The sequence below is a fragment of the Thalassophryne amazonica genome, chromosome 16 (assembly GCF_902500255.1).
Source record: "Thalassophryne amazonica chromosome 16, fThaAma1.1, whole genome shotgun sequence".
In the NCBI taxonomy this organism is placed as follows: Eukaryota; Metazoa; Chordata; class Actinopteri; order Batrachoidiformes; family Batrachoididae; genus Thalassophryne; species Thalassophryne amazonica.
Genome location: NC_047118.1, coordinates 24,681,135 through 24,692,539, shown reverse-complemented (window position 1 = coordinate 24,692,539; position 11,405 = coordinate 24,681,135).

The following is an 11,405-nucleotide window of genomic DNA, read 5'->3' as shown; positions in this document are numbered from 1 at the left end:
CTGGTACCCCAGACACACCTCAAACGGGGAGAGGCCGGTGGCAGAGGACACCTGGCGGTTATGAACATACTCGATCCAGGCCAGATGTTTACTCCAGGCCGTCGGGTGTGCAGACGTCACACAGCGCAGGGCTTGCTCCAGTTCTTGGTTGGCCCGTTCTGCCTGTCCGTTGGTCTGCGGGTGATACCCGGACGAGAGGCTCACGGTGGCCCCCAGTTCTCGGCAGAAACTCCTCCAGACTTGAGAGGAGAACTGGGGACCACGATCTGAGACAGTGTCTGTTGGTATCCCTTGCAGACGCACGACGTGGTGGACCAGGAGGTCTGCTGTCTCCTGGGCCGTAGGGAGCTTTGGGAGGGCCATGAAGTGGGCTGCCTTGGAGAATCAGTCCACTATCGTGAGGATGGTAGTCATGTCCCGGGACGGCAGGAGGCCCGTGACAAAGTCCAGGCTGATGTGGGACCAGGGGCGATGGGGCACAGGTAACGGTTGGAGGAGTCCCTGTGCCCGTTGGTGATCAGCTTTTCCCCTGGCGCAGGTGGTGCAGGCCTGGACATAGTCCCAGACGTCGGCTTTCATGGACGCCCACCAGAAGCGCTGCCGGACCACTGCCACGGTCCTCCGCACCCCCAGATGGCAGGAGAGTTTAGAACCGTGACAGAAGTCCAGGACGACAGCTCTGGCCTCTGGTGGGATGTAGAGGCGGTTCTTCGGTCCTTTACCTGGGTCCGGGTTCCATGCCAGGGCCTCCCGGATGGTCTTCTCCACGTCCCAGGAGAGGGTGGCCACAATATTGGACTCAGGTAGAATGGATTCCAGCGGATCCGACAGCTTGGTTTTGACTTCGACTTCGTGAACCTGGGACAGAGCATCCGATCTTTGGTTCTTGGTCCCGGGGCGGTAGGTGATCCGGAAGTCAAAACGCCCGAAGAACAGTGACCAGCGGGCTTGCCTGGGGTTCAGCCACTTGGCGGTCCTGATATACTCCAGGTTCCGGTGGTCCGTGAAAACCGTAAATGGTACCGTGGCTCCCTCTAACAGATGTCTCCACTCCTCAAGAGCCTCCTTCACCGCGAGGAGTTCCCGATTGCCCACATCATAGTTCCGCTCAGCTGGGGTCAACCTGCGTGAGAAATAGGCACAAGGATGAAGAATCTGATCGGACTCCCCGCTCTGGGACAGCACGGCTCCTATCCCTGAGTCCGAGGCATCCACTTCTACCACAAACTGGCGGCTAGGATTGGGCTGCACCAGAACTGGTGCAGTTGAAAACCGGCGTTTCAACTCCCTAAACGCGGCCTCGCACCGATCCGACCAAGTAAATGGTACTTTGAAGGAGGTCAAAGCTGTCAGGGGGCTAACTACCTGACTGTAGCCCTTTATGAACCTCCTGTAGAAATTCGCAAAGCCGAGGAAATGTTGCAGCTTCCTACGGCTTGTCGGTTGGGGCCAGTCTCTCACCGCCGCAACATTGGCCGGATCAGGGGCAACGGAGTTGGAGGAGATTATGAACCCCAGGAAGGACAAAGAAGTGCGGTGGAACTCACACTTCTCACCCTTCACAAACAGCCGGTTCTCCAACAACCGCTGCAGGACCTGACGTACATGCTGGACATGGGTCTCAGGATCCGGGGAAAAAATGAGAATATCGTCTAGGTATACGAAGACGAATCAGTGCAGGAAGTCCTGCAAGAAGTCATTTACCAAAGCCTGAAACGTCGCAGGTGCATTGGTGAGGCTGAACGGCATGACCAGGTACTCAAAGTGACCTAATGGGGTGTTGAATGCCGTCTTCCACTCGTCTCCCTTCCGGATCCGAACCAGGTGGTACGCATTCCTAAGATCGAGTTTTGTGAATATTTGGGCTCCATGCAGGGGCGTGAACACCGAATCTAACAGGGGTAGAGGGTACCGGTTGCGGACCGTGATCTCGTTCAGTCCCCTGTAGTCAATGCATGGACGGAGGCCGCCGTCTTTCTTGCCCACAAAAAAGAAACCTGCACCCATCGGGGAGGTGGAGTTCCGGATCAACCCGGCAGCTAACGAGTCCCGGATGTAGGTCTCCATTGATTCGCGTTCAGGACGTGAGAGGTTGTACAGCCTGCTGGATGGATACTCAGTGCCCGAGATCAAATCAATGGCGCAATCGTACGGACGGTGTAGGGGAAGAGTGAGTGCCAGATCTTTGCTGAAGACATCAGCGAGATCATGGTACTCCTCAGGCACCGCCGCAAGATTGGGGGGGACTTTGACCTCCTCGTTAGCGGTCAAACCGGGCAGAACCGAGGATCCTAGACATTCCCGGTGATAGGTTTCGCTCCACTGAGCCACAACCCCAGACGTCCAATCAATCCGGGGGTTGTGTTTGATCATCCAAGGGAAGCCCAAAATCACGCGGGAGGTAGAAGGAGTCACATAAAACTCGATCTCCTCCCGATGATTCCCAGACACTACCAAAGTTACTGGCAGTGTCTTGTGTGTGATTAAAGGGAGAAGGGTGCCATCTAGTTTCCGCACCTGAAGGGTTAGATCCCCACTCAGGATCGTAACTGGGAGTTGTGCAGAAAGACGGGTTTGTCCCACGTGTATTTCTTGGCCCACCCTTAGCCCAGTTTCTAAGAGCGGGCGTTGGTGTTTAACCATTTGGGGCAGTCTCTCTGCTGATGCTCATTTGAGCCGCAGATAAAGCACTCTCCGAGGACCAGTCTCCTTTGTCTGTTAGTGGCTCTGACTTTAGCCCTGCTCATGTCCATAGCATCGTCAGCAGGGGGAGCTGTCACCAAACAGAGCGCTGAGGCAGTGGAGTGCGGGGAGGGCGGTACCTTTTCGGAACCGGAAGGGAGAGGGACGGCGCGTACCCGACCACACCCTTCGTCTCGCTCCCGACGGCATTCCTCTATCCGATTGTCTAATCGTATGACCAGATCAATAAGCCCATCTAAATCCTGCGGCTCATCCTTAGCCACCAGATGCTCCTTCAGGACTGACGACAGTCCGTTTACGAAGGCGGCGGGGAGTGCAGCGGTATTCCAGCCGGACCTCGCAGCCGCGATGCGGAAGTCGACTGCATACTCTGCTGCACTCCGACGCCCCTGTCTCATTGACAGCAGCGCTGTTGAAGCAGTCTCGCCTCTGTTTGGGTGATCAAATACTGTTCTGAACTCCCTCACAAACCCAGTATAAGAGGTAAGGAGCCGTGAATTCTGCTCGCAGAGCGCCGTAGCCCAGGTGCATGCCTCCCTCGAAGCAGATTAATCACATAAGCCACCCTACTGGCATCGGACGCGTACATCACGGGACGCTGTGAAAAGATGAGCGAACACTGCATTAAAAAGTCTGCGCACGTCTCCACACAACCTCCGTACGGCTCTGGGGGACTTATGTATGCTTCAGGGGATGGTGGGGGGGGTTCGTTGAATGACCAGTGGAATGTCTATATTCGGCACCGGGTCAGCAGGAGGAGCTGGAGCAGCGCCCTGAGCACGCGCTTCCACCTGCGCGGTGAGAGCCTCCATCCGCCGATTGAGGATGACGTTCTGCTTGGTCATTAGATCCAACTGAGCAGTAAAGGTGGTGAGGATTTGCTGCAACTCACCTAACACGCCTCCTGCAGATGCCTGTGCACCTTGCTCTTCCATTGGCTGTTCAACAGATGGTTGACGCCCCTTGGGATCCATGACGGTGGCCGAGATATCCTGTTGGGAAAGTGTAGTGACACGGACCCACAACAGGGGGTGTAAATGAGCGGACAATAGATGAGCCAAAAATACAACACTTTACTGTTGTGAAAAATGCACAACAAGAATACAGACAAATGCAGAATTTGGATTACAATCAAACTATACAAGGTGATGTGTGGGTAGGCTCGAGGATAGAAGACGTCTGTCCCGAGAAGAACCGGATCCCACACGATTTCCACTGCCACCGAACCCGAAGGATACTGGAGCCGCCAAGTCCCGAGTCCCCAGGTGGTCACCGTCTCCGACTGTCGGATCTGGTACTGCTGGCAGAAGAACAGATGTGATGAGTGTGTGACAATACACTCAGTAAACAGTCAGCAATCCAATATTCCAGGTGGGAAACAACACCTCCACCTTTAACACAGAACACAGGTAAGCAGAGCCAAAGAGCTACTTAGCGTTTTGGCGTGAGGGTGAAGAACGTCACTTTCACAGAACCAAAAAATGCTGCACCCAGCAGACAGCAGCTACAGCAACTCCTGCAAACACTGAGAAAGGAATTATGTGCGTAACGGCACAGTCAAGATGGCTGAGAATTTACCATAGAGGTAGACGATATCTCGGCGACGAAGTGGAGATGTCGTCCGGTTTTTGTGTGCGGGGTTGAAGACCTGGTGATTGGTGACAGCTGTCATAATTGATGAGTGACAGCTGTCACCCCGGCTGTTCCTGTGAGGCGGCAGCGCCCTCTCGTGCCTGAAGCCCGCACTTCAGGCAGGGCACCCTTTGGTAGTGGGCCAGCAGTACCTCCTCTTCAGCGGCCCACGCAACATAAGCAATATACTGTAGGGTTTTTTTTTGTTTGTTTTTGATTTACAGAAAGCATTTGATACTATAGATCAGGGGTGGGCATCGAGGGCCGAGACACTGCAGGTTTTCCATGCAACCATTCACTTCAGCAGGTGGGTTGCTGATGAGCTTCTCCTCTGAACATAAACACCTGGTTGTCAATGAAATCACCTGCTGAGACACCTGATCATTAATGAAATCACCTGCTGAGGTGACTGGTTGCACGGAAAACCTGCAGTGTCTCGGCCCTTTATGGCACATGATTGCCCACCCCTGCTATAGATCATACCTTGCTATTGGACAAATTACAGACGTATGGTATCAGGGGATTGGCACATGACTGGATAGCGAGCTACTTAGACAGTAGGTATCAGTGTGTCCACTTTGGTGGGACAAATTCTGAGTTTTTGAAGATTACTTGTGGGGTGCCCCAGGGTTCAGTCCTTGGGCCACTGTTGTTCCTTTTGTATATTAATGACATATGTTTGGTTTCTAAGTATGTAAGTTGTATTTTATTTGCGGACGATACGACTGTGTTTTATAGTGGGGATCATTTGGGACAGCTCCTGGACAAGATGGAGAACGAATTACATAAATTTAAAAAATGGTTTGATTTTTTAAATTATCACTCCATTTTGGTAAAACTAAGTGTATGATATTTGGGAATAAGACCAGGAATCTAAGCAAAAAACTATTACTACATGATATTGAAATTGTAACAGATACAAAATTTCTTGGTGTTCATATTGATGATAGATTAAGCTGGAAAACACATATTAACTATGTTAAAACTAAAATGTCAAAAGCCATTGCAATTCTGCACAAAGCCCAGGACTTCCTCACCCAACATGCATTGACCACTTTATATCATGCATTACTTGTTCCATATATGACATATTGTGTCAAGGTTTGTGGAAATACATATAGAACTAATAATAAACCAGTTTTTCTGTTGCAAAAGAAAGCCATAAGAATTATCAGTAATAAACCATATCGAGAGCCAACAAATCCGTTATTTGCTTGTCTACAAATTTTAAAATTCTGGGACTTGGTTGATTATATTACAATACAGATTATGTATAAAGTTAAAAATAAGCTTTTGCCTCTACATGTCCAGAATCTGTTTAAAATGAGAGACTCCAGCTACAGTTTGAGAGGAACATTATTATTTGAGAAACTGAAGATCCGTACTACTGTTAAAAGTCATTGTGTTTCCGTCAGGGGTGTTAATATTTGAAATAATTGTCCTGATAATATTAAAATACTTGGTACATTGGTTGGTTTTAAAAGGCATTACAAAAAGAATATTACCTGTTATAGGTTGAAGGATTAGGTTTACATTTTGTCACTGTTCACTCTTACTTGTTTGGTTGTGTTTTGTAATTTTGTGATTAAGTTAAATTGTTTATGCACTTTTTTTCCTTTTCTTTTCTCTTTTTTCTTGTACAGTTATTATGACCATGTGTAGGTGTGTATGTATATGTATGTAGTGTGTATATGTATATATACATTCTTTATTTTTAATGGTATAAGGGGAGGGTGCTTATAAGCTTTGCTTCTGCCTTCACCCTTTCGGCCACACAGGTTGCCCTATGTTGTTTCTTTTATGTTTTGTTATTGCTTTTGTTGTTGCTCAGTTGTGTGCCGGATTAATAAATAAATTCAATTCAATTCAATTCAAATTAGACAAATATATTCCATCCAAAATAATGGGAGGCAAATGCATAGACACCCTTTAGTATAACGAGTGCAGCACCCATATGACGATTGTATTTCTATAGAAAATTGGGAGCTTCAGTAGATTTCTCATGGATGGTCATATGAGGCTGTGTTTGAAGTTGGGATGTACAAAGAGGTGTAGTTATATTATATTATTATTTGAATGTAGTATTTCATATTGTTTAAAAAACAATTTTATTATCAATTATATGAAAACAAAAGGATTCCTTTTAAACAGGTTATTGGAGGAGAGTCTGACAAAACTAAATGGAACATTTAGAATATTTGAAACAGCAAATTCTCAGTACCCCACCTCCTGAACACAGTTTATTTCAACTTGAACTAACAGCAAATATAACATGTTAATCAGCTTATGTATTTACTGAATGTTGTACAAATTGTGGGAAAATATAAATTTTATTCAGCTTATGTACTTGCTGAAACATTGTACAAATATTGGGAAATTTGTTGGTGTTAGCATAAAATGGATTTTAGCTAACGTCTCCTCAATGTTGTCAAGTTAAACTCAGTCACAAGGAACACTGACAGAATGGCTTTCACAGTAAAAGTATTTGCTGTGATGCTGGCATTGAATGTCTTATTGTGAAATGCTGCAAACAACATGAGCTATCTGATGTTGTTTAACTTTGCTATCAGTAACATCAGTGAGCCACGCCATCTTGGAAGTATGAATGCTATGTTATAAAGGTTTCAAAATTAAATTATTAATTAAAAGATTAATTCCCAAAATTTTCATAATAAAGGATGCACATCATCATGCTATGCACAAGCCATATCCGAAAGTCCGAAAATCATTTCCACTGCTCGTTTTCTTCAGACAAGTCAGGGTCACTGAATATGTCTTGGATTTCATTTATCACTAAGAAATGCAAACTGTATGGTACTGTAAGGTAAATATATCGAACTGTGTGACCACACAAGGAGAGGAGTAAGGAAAGCCATGAAAACACTAAAACAACTCTGTAGGAGCTATAACCTTCTGTGGCTGTGATCGGAGAGACAGTGATTAGTGCAACTATTATCAGTTGCATTGCTTTTCATGGTTTCATGGAAAGGCAGAACAGACAAGGAACTTTTGTTACAAGGAAACATGGAATCTAGGTTCAATTCTCTGATGTGCCTTCTGGAAAACACAAGCTGAAATTTCAAGTCTTGTTTTTTAGGAAAACCCTTCTCTGTCCCAATCCACCTTTAAAGCTACATAACCACCATAAATACATTTTTTGTCCAACAGATCGGGATCTATATGAGGATCTGGCCCATTATACACCTATATATAGACATAAAAGCGATTCTGAAAATCCTACCTTTGATGGTGATCTTTGATCCTGATCACAGAAATAAGATCCTGATCTTTGATCAGGTGTTGACCCCAAATCCAGATTGTTTTTAATCTGTAATCAGGAAAAAAGAAACCAGGACCAAATAGCAAAGGTCAAATGTGGGATCAGGGTAAAGGGAAAAAGGATCAAAGATCAATGACTGAAGGTGGGATCCAGTCCCGTGGGATCAGTGGTGGTAAAAGATTAACCAAAATGACAAAATACTCCAGTACACTGTGAAAAGATTAACGTTACACATGAGCAAATGTTTAAATTTAAAGCTCCCTCACTACAGCAAGTAATCTCAACAGTTTATCCAACTAGAATGTACAAATGAATGTGACTCCCACAGCACTAAAAGATGACAACAGCCCCATTGAGGCTTTTCAGGTTTCAAATCCTGCAAAACCTCGGAGAGGTCGCTGCGCTGCGAGATCTCAGAAACATTGAGAACTGCATTGCTCTGATCACGCTGCACTTTAACCGCTGCACACGGACAACACAATTAACATTGCAACATAAAACTATTTTTATATTGTGCCTAAAACTCTCGTGAATATTTTCTCTGGGTTTACAGATGTTGTTATTGCGTTTGTTTTATGTAAACATTTGAGAATCACAGGCTGTCTCTCCGTTATTTTCAATGGGAGCTGCTGTGAGCTACAATCGCTTCCTGATCATGTCATTCTGGGAGAAAGTGAAGTTTGCTCTTTAACGTCTTGATTATTGTTCTTTACAACACTGTTTGTCCTCTTTGTTCCAGACTAATATATATAATATGTCTGAAATTCGGTTTGCGTTTGTTAAATTCCATGCAGATTAAACGTAGCAGACACAGATTTTTGTTATAATTGTTTTAGCAAGTTTTCAGGGTATCATGCAGCAGTCTGTTATTAACGTGATGAAACACATTTAAAAAATTACATTTTTGTAGTATAATATTCATTTACAATTGTCATCATGTGGATTCTTTATGTTGTTTTAACTGCAGCGACTCTCTGGCGCGCAAGGGATTATGGGATACATGAAAACCCAGAATTCTGATGTCATACATTTTATATGGGGAAGCACAGCAATGTAATTTAGTCACAGGATGTTTGTAACATTTATGGTTGATTCACACAAAATGAGAAATATCAGTATAAATAAAACAGATGGAAGGAGTTACTCATTAAACAGGCTTGACACACTGCCACCACCCCTAAAAAAAAATTAAATAAAACAAAAATAAAAAAAAACAGGATTCGACTTTTGTTTCTTCCTCTTTTTTTCATTTACATTTTCTTTGCTTTGTGACAGAATGGATCCACAATGACAGACATTCTTTATCATCTTAAGTAAAATGATAGCTTTGCTTGGGGGGGGGGGGGGGGTTGTCCTTTGTGACAAGGTTCTCTCTGTCCATGTGCTAAAACAGGGCAGGTAGTCCAAATATCTTTCATGCAAGCATGAAACAAACATGTCCCCCCACTTACCTTGTATTCACTGTGTCCCCTTATTTCTTTTAATCTGCACGCTACTATAAAAGATGCACAATGAGGGAAAGCAGATCTGACATGCTGACATAAACATGATCACATGATTTCAAAGACTGTAGTCATATGTGGCAACAGTGTGAAACAAAAATTACATGAAAATGAAGTGTATATGTCAAATCTCTGTTGGTACTGGGATGATTGTCTTCTAAAAAGTCTCTTGAAGCACCTCTATACTTGAGATGAACTGTGGAAAACTCCTCCTTGGAGTTGGGTCGCTGCTTCTTTCCATCTAATGTAGCCAGCTGAGGTGGTTCAGGCATGTGGTGAGGACACCTTCTGGTTGTCTCTCTAGGAAGGTCTTCCTGGCATGTCCAACTAGAAGGAGGCCATGGGTAAGACCCAAGGCATGCTTTGGGATCCTCCAGGAAGAGTGAGGCTAGTATCTCACTGACGCGCAACCGGTGGAAAGGAGGCAGAGACACAAAATCATGCAAAAACAGATGAAAATTTGATAACTTTTTCATGTGGAATCTCACTGAATTGGTCCTCCCAGTACAAGAGTAGATGGCAGCCAACTGTCTCTGAATCTAATCGATCAATCTTAAGAGTAACCAAGTTAGATTACTAGTTACCTTATCAGTTACATTACTTATTAGTTACAAGTTGTCAGCAGCTATAAAGTAACTGTAAAAAGTAATTTAAAAAGTAACGAATAAAGTAACTTTTCAAAGTAACTGTGGTAACACTGGATGTAAACACAGTAAATCTGGTCCCTGCTGCTTGTCTGTGGCCAGACAGGATGCGCCCAGCCTGCTCATGTGTGTGCACGGTGGGCAGGTGCTAGCCGACTGCTGGACTCATTCGGTTGCTTCCAGAAGCGTTGTTCCTCTCCAATCATATACAAAAGGAAAATTGTGTGGGGGCTTGAAAGTGAAAGCTTGAAAGTGAAAGCAATCTTGGAACAGACCAAGCGATGATCCGTATAGCAATCCGCGCTAGGCATCACCCTGGTATGTAGTACGTCTCTTCTATCACGCTGTCGCGTCAGAACGTAGTCCAGAAGGTGCCAGTGTTTGGAGCGTGGGTGTCTCCAGGTTGCTTTGAATCTCTCTTTCTGTTGGAACAGGCTGTTGGTGATCGTCAAGTCATGTGCAGAGCAGAACTCCAGCAGCAGGCGGCCATTGTCGTTACAGTTGCCTATGCCATGTTTCCCTAGCACGTCCTTCCATACATCAGAGTCGCGGCCCACTCTGGCATTGAAATCTCCCATGATGAGGAGCTTGTCCTGGGTGTCGACGCGCTGTAGAAGGTTGTGCAGATCGCTATAGAAAGCCTCCTTAACTCCGATGTCGGCCTACATGGTTGGGGCATACACACTAACAATAGTGGCAAAATCCTTGTTGTTGATGGGGAGCCGAAGTGACATGAGTCGGTCAGAATGTCCAACTGGCAAACTGTGTAACCTATGTTCTATGGCGCTCTTAATCATGAACCCGACCCCTGAGAGTCGACGATCTTCTTTAGCCTTCCCTGACCAGAACAGTGTGTAGCCTGTGCCTTCCTCAGTGAGTGACCCTTGGTCTGCAAAGCGCACCTCGCTGAGTGCAGCAATGTCTATGTCAAGCCTTGCTAGCTCTTTGGCGACTAAGGCTGAGCGTCTTCGAGGACGATCGCTATCGTCTGAGTCCATCATTGTGCGTACATTCCAGCACGCAATTTTCAGGTTCTTTGTTTTTCTTTTCGCATCACGTGTAGTGATGCCCGTTGGCAGCGGTGAGCCAACCAGGTCTAGTGAGACAAGCCATGTTTAGACCACCTTTTCTAGGTCTGTCTCCATGTGGAGCAAACAGGGCTATCCCTAAACAGGGCTGCTTGCTCACCCAGGGCCCTGCCGGATGATGCTGTTGTCTCGGGTCAGCAATCAAACGACCATAGTTCCTGAGCCGCCTGCATGCAGGATCGAGACTGCAGCTCCTAGTGCCATCATGCACCTGCTGTTTTCACCTCTTCCCATCGCTGCAGGGCTTTCCTTCCCGCCTGCACTCGTTGCTTAAAGTGGGGATCAGCTCGCGCACACCAATTCCACTCTTTAGGCAAGGTGGCACTCCACAGTGGCACAGACAAGCTGAGACAGCTGTGGCAACCACCAGGCTGTAGGTTTTACATCAGAGTGACCTTCTCCTAGCCTCTGGCTAAAGAACCTTCCTCGGAGGCACGGGGGCAGTAACCCAGGCTGGGGGTTTAACATCAGGGTTTTCCTTCCCCTAGGTGGACTGCCTTAACAGGGCTAATGAGTCCCATCTACCCACTGCTATAGCCCAGTCAGCTGGGAGGCT